Source organism: Diadema antillarum, unplaced genomic scaffold, assembly GCF_040938485.1.
Source record: "Diadema antillarum isolate AM-2024a unplaced genomic scaffold, OU_Dant_1.0 seq00001465_RagTag, whole genome shotgun sequence".
NCBI classification, from domain to species: domain Eukaryota; kingdom Metazoa; phylum Echinodermata; class Echinoidea; order Diadematoida; family Diadematidae; genus Diadema; species Diadema antillarum.
The window spans coordinates 382,059-391,690 of NW_027272205.1; positions in this window are offsets into that span (position 1 = coordinate 382,059).

The window sequence follows — 9,632 nt, forward strand, 5'->3', positions numbered from 1 at the left end:
AATGATAAGTCGCTTTACTTTTAGAAATATGAGTAATAAGGCTGGTGACTCAAGGACCTAAATTTAGAAAGGGGAGTTCTTCATACACTCATTGTACAACAGTGATAGCGCTGTCACCCACAGCTTAGTGCCTGTCTTGTAGCTCTACGGTACAGCATACTGCTCTCTGTGATATTTTAAGGTACATGAGTAAGAACTCATTTGGCTCTATCATTCTTCACTGCTCAGTAGATCCTTGCTACTGCAATATGTTACTACCCATTGGCCTACTAAAACTTGCATGAGGCAGAAATAAGTACACACTTGCCTTGAGCTGTTGAAGATTAGTTTATACAAAGAAAAAAAAAAAGTTTATGTGATATCTGTAGTGTGCCTCTTACTTGTTTCTAGTGACCTTGCTCAATATAGGCCTATACACTGTCAGAGACTCCAACCCAAACCACCTTCTGATCTGGAGATTCTCCCGCCTGAAACCCCTAGCAAACGGGAGACTCCAAGTTGATGTGTGCGAAGCGCGAAGTTCCTATAAGGTTCTAGATGCTCTCTGGTGCTATCGAAGGCTTAGTTTTTTAACATACAATAGCAATAAGTAAGAAATCCTTTCCAACGGGAGACACAGAGCCAGGGCGGGAGAAATTAAATCTCAAGCTGGAGAACGGGAGATTTTGCAAAAAGGGGTTTTCGGCGGGAGATCTCCCATCGAAAACGGGAGAGTTGGAGTCTCTGCACTGTCCCCATTGCCTACAGTGTACACATTTCCCAGCTAATCAATTTATTCTAATTATTCCCTTCATTTATGCTAGTACTGTTTGTCATTTACTGTAAGTCATGGCAAATATAGATCCAGGGAAGTTGCAGTTTATTATCTATTGAGTTCTGGTATCGACAATTCAAATCTCATTCTAAAGTCACAAGTTATTCTCTCTTTTGATTGAAAGATAAACTTCCTTTTAAAAGTGTATGGGTGTGGAGAATATGCTATCTGTTCAGAGGTTGTAATATCAGGTAACCTACCATTTAAGAAAAGTTTACAGATATAACCAATATTATGGGTAAAAATAAACCAAACAACAACAACAACATCAAAAACAAAACATATCTTACCAAAGCATAGGGGAATGTGTATTAAGATAGATCCCAGGCTTTCCTGGAGCTATTCATCCTGCCTGTGAGTTCTCATATTCACCAAGTACCGGTACTGAAAAACCAGGAAGTACAAATTTGTAATAATGTGAGCTGCATTGTGTGTGCATTGCAATAATAGAAACTGTGTTTATTGTAGTACATTGCTGTACTTTGTGCCAAAAGTAAAGCTGAGATGAATGTGCAAAGGTCAAACTTTGCAAGCAGTAGGTGATTTAACCCTTTGAGGACGGGCTGATTTTGCTACAAAACGCATTTCCCATAGACACCTGCCGAGTAGGCCTACAATGTATACTCAGCAGGTGTCTATACTAGGCAGGTATACTCGGGACTTGTCTTCAACAAGTTAAAGGCAATTATATTTTTTATCAGCATAGTATACATTTCTAGGTAAGAAATAAACAATTTAATATTCAAGTCTTTGTGTATCTCATTCTTACAGTCTTTGTATCCCATTCTTGAAGGGTTAAGAGTTTGGCCAAACCAGGCAAGCAAGCATGTGTTATTTGAGCATCTCAGGTGAGGGGAAATTTGATTCAAGTTTTGATTTGGGGTCCATTTGTTTGTATGATACTCTCTGAAGTTTGAAAGTATTGGCAGGAGTGTATGGCAAGCCAAATGCCCCATAGATGATTAAAAAAAACCCCTTAATTTGTCAACCAATAAACTTAGTTTATCACCAAAGAACTTACTAGTTTATCTGTTAATAACCTAAACTCTGTTTATTGAATGAAAAACTAAGTTTATCTATTAATTCTGTTTATCAAATGAAAAACATTTAGATAATGATAACCTTTAGTTTTTCGCATAATAGATTTAGTTTATCTGCAAAAAACAAACAAACAAACAAACAAACTCTGAAGGTTTCCATACTGATATCACTATTGTATCAGCTGACAAACTACCATTAGTTTTTCAGGCATTAAACCAAGTTTATCATTGATAAACTCAATTTATCACCTTCATGGAACTTTTGGGTTGCCATATGGCGAGCCAAATGTCACATAAATCAACAAAGTCAGTTTATCGACCTATAAACTCAGTTTATCACCTATAAACTCAGTTTATCACCTTTATGAGACATTTTTGGCTTACATAGTAGCTCATGATAAACACAGAACATGAAATGATAGGCAAGTCAAAGTATGGATAAATTGCATTTCTGTATTGGTGCAATGGGTGAACATATGTGAACTTGCAAATTCAGATTTAAGATTATATCCAGGTTTTCTCTGTTGGTTCTGACCCAGCTGCTGACTGGGCTGTGAAGTCCGTTGAGTAATTCCCAAACTCAACAGTTGTTTCCAATCTTGAGGAAGCTGTCATGTGACTCGTGCATGCCACAGTCATGAGCTCTGCTGTCTGACAAGGAACAATCTCTCTTGTCAGTAACAGTTCAGGTTTAGGCAAATTTATTGATGATATAAAATATATTATCATACACATAAAAAAATATTTTTGTGCCTGAAATATTGGAAAACTGTTATGAAATAAAAAGGAATATTTAATTGTGGATAGATCTGTTAACCTTTTTTTTGGCAATTATATCGTATTCTGCTTACTTTGTTTATTTCCTTGAATTTCCAAGAATGACCAGCTGTCAATGTCTGCGTTTTGCTGTTTTGAGAATGAATGCTGTTATGACTTCCAGGAAGTATGATGTTATGTTGTAAGTCTGTTTGTCTGTTTGGTTTTATGGCTTTTATCTGTACGTTCATTGTAAATCTTAATCATTCTAAATTACTGTGTATTGTATTTCTGTCTGTTGATCAATTCTGGCTTACCGCACAAAACAGTTACCACAGAAACCAGATTATGTCGACTCAATGTTCTTGAAGTCCTTGAAAATTGATCTGCTTTTCCTCTACAGATCAAGAAGGCAGTTTAAAGTGACTGTTAAAACTTTCTGAGAAGTCAACCAAGGAACATTGGATATATGTGTGTCTTTTTCAATATTTTTTTTTTCTTAGAAAAACACAGAAATAACATACTCCTGGCTCCACAGAATATAATTTTGTTACACAAGGAAAATTACTGGTTTCATTGGGGAGGAAAAAAAATAAAAATGAATAATTCATAACAAAAAGTGCTGCGAGTGACAAGGTGTGGTAGTACCCCTGTTATGATGTGTGACAACTTTCCAATTTAAAGGAGGCATACACAAAGGTTCCTGTGGCTACTGAGTTTGAGGGTTGTTTGTGTAAATATGACCAAGGTTGAGTCAGAAGTTTCAGTGGCAAAAGTGGTGTTTTGTGGCTGTCCTTGAGCTGGCCTGCTGAATAGATATGCTCTCATTGTCATAGTGTCGCATGACAATATGTCCAGGAAGAATGACAATGGCATTTTATTGTTGCTACAGCACAGCATTGAAATATTGTTGACATTTATGCATTTTTTTCATTAACTCTGAAATGTGATTCATAAGCTACACGGTCAATAGTAAATGCATTTACTTTTGTGTGCCCTGACCCTCATGTAGTCTCCATTCATTTCATTTTCATTTTATGTAACACAGTACAGTACATCCTTTGTAATGTTCATTCTGGTTTTTGTTTCATGTTTGTAATGTTTATATGTATCCTATTAAAATTCTTTACCTGGTCAAATAAATAATAATGATAATAATTCATATACAGCTGTTAGCATTGTAAATATCTTTAAATATTGATCATTTAGTGATTAATGTTTACCAACAGGCTTTTGAAGATCAATAACACGCTTTGTCATTCTAGTCACTCAATGTTCTTGTTGGCTTTCAAAATCAGATTCAAGTTTCATTGGATGAATGATCAGAAAGTCTTAAAAACATTTGACGTGTTTCTATGAATTAGTTGCAATGACATGCAAGTGATACACCTATGAGGTGAAATCATTGTCCCAGTCTCCCACTGTTACAAATTATGGCATTCACTAGCACATACATCATTTGCTTTTAAATTTGCTCTTTCACCTGAAATAGGGTAATAAACTTGTGTTCTTTGCAGCAATTACAGTATTCACTATTTGTTTTGTTGTAATAACATTTACTCTGCTAATATACAGGGGGAGTGGAATGTAAACATCTACTTCATTATCAGCCAAAGAAATTTGTTACTATTATCATCTTTCTTTCTTTCTTTCTTTCTTTCTTTTTTTGGCAGGGGGGGGGGGGGGGGGGTGGCGGCACAGTAGGGTCCTTGTGTGTATAAACCAGTGGTAGGTTTGTGAGAAGATGAAATGTTCACGATCCATTTCAAAACTTCTACTGTACAGTGCGAATTACTCTATCTATTGAAGTCAATTTGAACACAGAATTGTACTTTAGCCTCTGTCTCTTGCATAATATGTTCCTCCCAATTTTCACAAAACCACCATACACTGTTGTATTATTACATGAAGATAGAACAGAATGTTATCACTGATCTATCAATTTCAATACGCTCCTTGTTTGTTAAGCCAAATAGTCCGAAATGAGAGTAGTGCTCCCATACCTTTCTGAATTCTATTATTGTGTGTGTGTGTTTATGTGCTGGCTTGTCATAATTAAGATCTGAGTGATGCATTTGATAAAAAAAGCAAAAAACAAAAACAACAAACAAATGAACAGACACTCCGAGATACTTGATAAGATTAATGATTACTATCAACTCTTGGAAAAAAAAAAACCAACAATGTCAAAATCTCCTTCACTACCACTTTTTAATGAGATGTGTCTGTCCCACCATCTAGATGAACAATGCCTGCTGGCATGTATCGTAGATCAGCCTATGATATGCCAGTCACAACTTTCTAGAGAATTACATCTATTGTATACCTTTAATCTGACACTCCATGTACGAAGTAACTTGCCATGCTACATTTGTATCTTCAATACTGTACACATGAGCCTGCTCTCTCTACCTCTACAGTGTGCTAAAACAAACTTAACACAGGAAGTGTAGACTTACTTTACAAGCGTGCGTGAAGAGTGCGGTACATGTGCACAAGAACTACAGTACTGTATCAAATTGCATTGCTCTGTACATTTGTACATTTCCATATGGGTTCCATAATGATTGCAATGGAAGTTTCTATAGATACTAATTTTGTCTACTTGTACTTCTGCTAAAAGGGAAGCCAGCTCTTATTCTAATAGCATTACTGCCTATTAAAGATGCCCTTAACATACATAAATCATATAGAAATGCTATGGGTTTTATTATCAACTGCATCAAGAAAATTAAAGTGCAAGTCTTTTGATTAAATCAATTCATTTCATGGAGCAGAAGTGCATCTATTGTCATATCAGCACAAAGCATTAAAAGCATGTTGTACTGTATTACTCCCATTTGATACACATGACTATTACAAATCATCGGCTGAGAATTGGAAGGGTTTTATCGCAGTTTTGGGGAGTAATGAGTTAACAGTATCATGTTGTAGAACTCAATCTCCTCTACATTAAGGTGCCAAGTTTAAATTATTTTCATCTTCAGTAAATTGTTAAAATTCAAAATTGAGTGATATTTTACCCTACCGTACCTTTTTGGAACAATAGGCCTACTTGAATAGATCCACCCACTTTTGATTAAAGAAAATAAACTTTTAAATAATATTTCATGAAAATTGATTGTTTCGTTTTTATTTATGTTCAAATCTTAAAAAAAAAAAACGGTAGTGCCCTTCTGGTTCTCAGCTGACGGAATGTTCTTATTTCATGTTATGAGAATAAGCTAATCGCTGTCAACATTCTACTTCAAATTACTGTAAAAGTGGTTTCTTTCGCGGTGGTTTTATTTTCGCGCTTTTCGCGCCTTGAGGTTGAACCGCGAATTTAACAGCACGCGAAAATATTTTGAACTCGTCGCTTGTTACAACGCTATCATTACCGACCGCAAATTTAAACACACGCGAAAAAGTCGGCACCGATGGAAACCACGAAAGTTTCTGTACGCGAAAGAAACCACTTTTACAGTATTCAGTTCCATCAAATCATTTCCTTTGGTACATTGGTTGTTTGTTGAATATGCCTGATACAATGGCCAAGCATTTGGTATCAAAGGAATCAGATTTCAATCCCCAAGTGCTGAAAAGTTATTTGTTAGTATTGCAGCACAAAGAACAAACATATATGAGAGCTATGGAATATTATGTTCTTGCAGTGCTCATATTCACAACACTTTGTAAAAGGCCCTTTGCAATATATGCATGTGGTTTTCAAAAAGACAGGCTTGACTCTGGTAAAACACACTGTCTACAGATGAGGAGGAATGTGTTCACTCTACATTTATTCAGGGGTGCACACTAACAATTTTTTTCTATTGGTCTGACAGACAGGTCAACCAGTAGGTACCCAGTTTTCCCAATTTTTACTGGTCCATTCCTGAAAAAGTTACTGGTCCGACAGTGATTTGTACTGGTCAGGGACCGTCGGACCAGTGCCAGTGTGCAGTGTCAACTTATTTCAGGTGCAACTCATTATTAAAGGACAAGTTCACCTTCATAGACATGTGGGTTGAGTGAATGCAGCAATATTAGTAGAACACATCAGTGAAAGTTTGAGGAAAATCGGACAATCCGTTCAAAAGTTATGAATTTTTGAAGTTTCTGCTCAGTCACGGCTGGATGAAAAGACTACTATAGCTTGTGATGTCACATGAGTACAACGATATAAAGAAAGAATAAAGAAAATTCAACATATTTCCATTTTTCTCGCATAACAAAAGAACACTCGACTTCTCTCTTTCAGAAGGCAGGGGGAATAATATTACCCTTGATATACGTCAGCAGCAAGTTGAAGAAATGTGCACTTTATTCAAAAAGTAAAGTTTTGTGAAATTCTCTTTTTATTTTCCTTATATAGTTGTACGCATGTGACATCATACACTGTAGTAGTCTTCTCTTCCAGCAGTGACTGCGCAGATACTTAAAATATTCGTAACTTTTGAACGGATTGTCCAATTTTCCTCAAACTTTCACCGATGTGTTATACTAATGTTGCTGCATTCTCTCAATCCTTATGTATATGGAGGTGGACTTGTCCTTTAAGACATCACGGTGTGCCATCAACTAAGAACATTACGATGATTTACAAGCATAGTGAAGGAAAGTTTCACATTGCATTAGTCCAAACCCACAGGTTTAAACAAAGATTTATAGAGGACACCAGCATACATGTATTTGTGGACTAAATTTACATCAAATGTCACATTTGCTATAAAAAAAAAAGAGTATGTTTCTTATCACAGTGGATGGGACCCACTACAAATCTAAAGTAATTTTATCCAATTTAGCTGTCAATGTTGGTCCCAGTGCAGTATCTTATCATTGCACTGCCATACTGTTGGATTATGTGGCAGTTCATTAGACCATAGAACAAGTCTCTTTTGTTCTGGTAGTGGTTACAGTATTTCACAAGGTCTTTATGCAGATTTCATGAGTTAACGTTGGATGCTATTCACCAATTTTTGCAATGCATGAAGTCTGTGAATACATGAATGTGACGTGCACATGTGAATTTCTTTGTCATTACTGTACTCAATGATCGAGAATTCAACCACTCATGAAATTGTTGGGAAGTCCCAATTAGCAAAAAATTGAAGACTCGCTAAATAATGGCGTTCACCTTGTCCCATAATGATACAATTGTATGTGGGCTTTAAGAAGGTTATTGGCGCCCAGCCAGTCATTTCTCTTAAAGGGATGGTACAGTATTGGTGGAGATGAGAATTGGGCTTTTAACTTTTTGCAAGATACCAAGAAAATAATTATGATATAGTACAGAGCATAACCATTTTAAGAGGAATTCAAAGTTAATTTGATGAAAATCGGGTTTGGAATGTCTGAAAATTCCAAAAACAAAGTAAAACAAAGCGATTGTAATAAAGTGTGGGTCCCACACTTTAATAGAATCGCTCTTTTTTGGATGTCTCAGCCATTTCGAAACCAATTTTCATCAAATAAACATTGAATTCCTCATAGAATCACATGCTCTTTTCATATTTCATAAGATGTTTCTCATCATCTCTCCAAAAAATGTTAGAAACCTGAAATTAGGTCTCAACCAAAACTGCACAATCCCTGTAAGTGATTTCCTTCTCTACCAGGGCTTCCAAATCAGCCGAATGAGGCAAGCAGCGGTGTTACAAGACTGCACTGTCTCTTTCTGTCACATTTGTGAGGGGCTTGACAATGATTCAGTTTGTGAGTTGCTGTATTCTGAGCCAAGCTTGCTCTGAGAAAGATCAACATCCAGTAGAATCGTGGTGAGGAAAAATAAGATAACCAATCCAGATTCCCAAATAATGGAGGAAAGGGCAAGGTTTTTCTTTAATAATAAATCACATAATTGAGACAATGTGCAGATAGAATCCTTATCTACCATCAATAAGATCCAAACACACTATGTCAGTGATTTTATGAGAAAATACATTATTTGTACGAATAGGGATAACAGATACATTGTCTGTCACATGCTGGGGGGGGGGGGGGGAGATTATATGATCAGAAAACATTTTAATGCTGTTACAATGACTAGTTGCTCGAATGCTGAATTCACATAGCGTCTCCTCCCTGCAGACTATTTAACCACTTAAGTTTTGCATGTATTATTTTGAAGCATTTATAAGAAATGAGGGCTGCATTGGCTATGCACATATCAATAAAATTTACAATTCATCATGAATACAGTTTTAATGAGGCAGAAATATTAATAATCGCAAACCACACCGACAAAGGTTTGTTCAGATTGATTCTCTTCTGCAAAGTAGCATCATTTCAATGCAAACAGTAAAGCAAAGGATAAGATTTACTAGAGGGCTCTCTGTGTGTTTTGGTCCATGTCATACTGCAGTGAAAGACTGCCAGAGTGCAGTTCACAGTGCTCTTCTAGCCTTTCGTATGCACAGCAGGATCTCATTTTCTTCACAATAGTTCCAGTCTTTATGATGTCTTTCTGGGTGGTATACAAATGAACCAACAAGCCTGAGGGCATTGTTCCCATGAAATAATAGTTGGCAAGCCATAGTACACTGCAGAAAGTATGTAACATGTATGTAATTCAAACAAAATATCCAACTTTGTGATCTAGATATCTGAAGCTGACATGTCTTCATTAGGCCAGTTTTCATGAGTATATTCTTTGAGATTTCCGTAAAGAGACTGCCCAGTAAATGTTGTGAACATGGCCGGTGCCACATATTCAAAAGTGGGGGGCTCAGTTTAGATTTCTGGTGCCACTTCTGGGTTTCATCAGCTTTTAGGGTGTGTACAGTTCTGGTTGAGGTGAGGATTTAGCTTTTTAACATTTTGCGAGATATTCAGAAATCACTCTATGAGATGTCACAGAGCATGCAATTCTAAGGGGTATCAAAAGTTTATTTGATGAAAATCGGCTTTGAAATGGCTGAGATATCCAAAAACAACGTGAAACAAAGAGATCCTAATAAAAGGCGTGGCCTGTCGCCTTTTATTATTATCATCACTTTTTTGGATATCTCAGCCATTTGAAAACCAATTTTCATCAAATAAAC